Here is a 2,882-nt window from a genome sequence, read left to right as displayed (position 1 = left end):
TTAGGCTTTTTGCCTCAGTGTTTTTTATGGCTCATGTTTGGTAAGTTGCTGAATGCAGAGCTGGAAAGTGAGACTGAGTTAACAGTGAGGAGCTAAGGGTCTGTTACATGTGAAAAGTATAATTTTTTTTTTATTTTGTAGATCAAACTGTTGGACTGATGTAGAGAGTTGTTCAGGAAGAACAAAAGTTATTTTTTAGATTTTATTTTTGTTGGTCAAACTGCTGTATTGAGTTTAAAACTGCCGAGTCCTATTTTATGAGCTGTTTTCTACTTTGGTTTTAGAAAGAGGTAGAACCAGTTCAATTACCAGTCAATTTATATCAATGCATTTTGACCAATAATCAAATGTCTTTTGACCAATAAGATATTTCAGAATCTGTTAGCCTGTCTGTGCTACCAGAGTATGTAGCTTACTAGTTGTGAGGCAAATCCTAAAGTGAGTGTTCATCCTGGAATGACGGTCATTGTACTATGCATAACTTTAATCTGATTATTGGTTTGTAAATAGTAACATGTTAGAATACTTGTTACTGAAACAAGSGTCAGATTAGAGTAACGCATTACTGACGTGTTGATGGCACAATTGTTTGACATTTCTGCTCAAGGTATTTACTGATCTGTCAGGTTTCCGATATGCGTCTCCCCCAATGACAGACTCGTTCCTACGCCCTTGCCCCCACTAAATCTTTTAGGGGTACGCAGTACCCTGCCGTACCCCCTTACTTTCACCCAGTGGGGCAACTACACATTATACAGGTGGATGCGAAAACAAAGATCGCCCCCCCCCCCCCCCACAAAGGCCCGTAGAAACATACCTCGCCCCCCCCCTCCCCCCTCTACCCGGGGCGACGATACTTGAAAGGTAAAACTCGCTACATTTACCTCGTTATGCGCGTGAGGTGAAGGAGCGTAAGGCACGCTTTAGTGTATGGGGAAACATCATCGGCACGCCGCCCCCTCCAGGCGGGGTTTTGGCGCCCCCTCTGGTGCTGCGCCCCTATGCGTTGCATACCCTGCATACCCACTTTTTGCGCCACTGCTTTCACCCCTGGCTGCAACACGTCAATCGCGGAAGGTTTTGAGTATATCCATCCATCCATCCAGATCCATCCATCCATCCAGAGATTCTGTGGGCACAGGTGTTATGCCCAGAAAGGCACGCCTGCCCAAATTTGCATCCCCTGTCGCGGGAGCGCGCATCGCTCTAAGCTCTCGCACATTGACGAGGAAACGGATAAAATATGACCGAAGAGGAAATTTTAAAGATATTTGTAACATTATCNATTATTTAGATATTTAGGAGAACAGCAGTGCTAGAATGATGTTGAAGAAAGGTGAAGAAGCTCTAGTGCAGGGGTGCCCAATACGTCGATCGCGATTGACCGGTCGATTGCGGAAAGGTTTTGAGTCGATCTCGGCAGGTGACAAACTGAACGCCGCCAGGACGCTGAGGCCAGCACTTCCTCTTCTGATAGGCTTATCAAAAATATTCACTAAGATCCTAAACGTTTGTAGCTTCATTAAAAAAGAATAATTATAAAAAGTAATCGAAACATATTAAAATTAATAATCTCAGTAATTATTGTTTAAACAAGGTGTTGCACAATTCTGTGCGTTTCGGTTCCATTAACAAAAAAAAGAGAAAAAAATGCGACTCAAAGACCGACTGACGAGCAGAGCGGGAGTTTAAATTAGCTATTCAACCACCGCTGTGTTCATGAGAGGCTTATTAATAATCGAGAAATAAATATCAAGCCTGGAAAAATGATATCGTAACGGACTGAATGTTGTGTTTTTAATGTAATCTTTGCTTGGCTTGCGGGGTGCAGGCGGTTGCCACGGTGTGCTTAAACGACAGAGAGAGAGAGATGGGGGGGAGGGGTTGAATTGATCATCTTTTCGGATTGTTTTACCTTTGTTTACCTTTGCTGTGGCTCATTACACCTGCTGTAGTTTCTGAACGTTCAATAAACACAAACTTGGACTAACGACCTCGTTCGTTCGTGACTATACGTCACAACAAACATCAAATAGGACAAATGTATCTAATTAAGTTTAACAAATTCTACCGCGATAATTATGTGAAATTAAATTAATTATATCCCGACTTCAGAAGATTTGCCTTTACCTTTACTTGGCTCTTTGGTTCCTCCTATCAGTCTGTAGTTTCTCATATTGAGGTCATCAAACCAAATTTCAGATCCACCATGACTGACTGACACCTGCTGGCGTCAGGTTTGCAACCAGCTTCTGACTGAGAAACCAGTAAGCTGCTCCCAGTGTCAGAATCTCACTGAGGAAGAAACTGCATTAGGTTTTCCGTCACTTTATTATTTCTGCTATAACTGATGTATATTCGCATATAAAATAAGTCAATAGAGTTTAATTTGCTATTTTTGTGTCTTTGTGTCATGAGGTAGATCTCAGGCGGCTGGTGAGAGAAAAAGTAAATTGTGCTCTCAAAAAGTTTGGGCACCCCTGCTCTAGTGAGATCTTCATTTAGTTTATTGAAATATGTATTAACTGTTTCTAATTTTTAAATAAACTAAACTATTTTATTATGAGAGAAGCAGGTAAGGGAAGGTATAGGAAAGCCAGGTGGAGTTTCAGAGTGTGAAGATATAAAAATTATATTAATTTCAATAAAACCAGAAAGGAGAACAGGTGAAGACTGATGTCAGGTTGATTTTTTTCAACATTTCAATATTTTTTTCATTATTTCCACACTACTTAGTGTGGTAATGGTTAGGAGACAATAAGAAAATTGCTTGAGGAGAGGTTTAAAAATAAATTTGTGAAAATTTTTGCTACACAGTAAATAGAGTTGAGATGTATAATAATGTATACATCTGAAAATTAAGTTGTTTAAATTCTCATTCT

This window comes from Poecilia reticulata, linkage group LG12 (assembly GCF_000633615.1).
Source record: "Poecilia reticulata strain Guanapo linkage group LG12, Guppy_female_1.0+MT, whole genome shotgun sequence".
NCBI classification, from domain to species: domain Eukaryota; kingdom Metazoa; phylum Chordata; class Actinopteri; order Cyprinodontiformes; family Poeciliidae; genus Poecilia; species Poecilia reticulata.
This window is presented reverse-complemented; position numbering follows the sequence as displayed.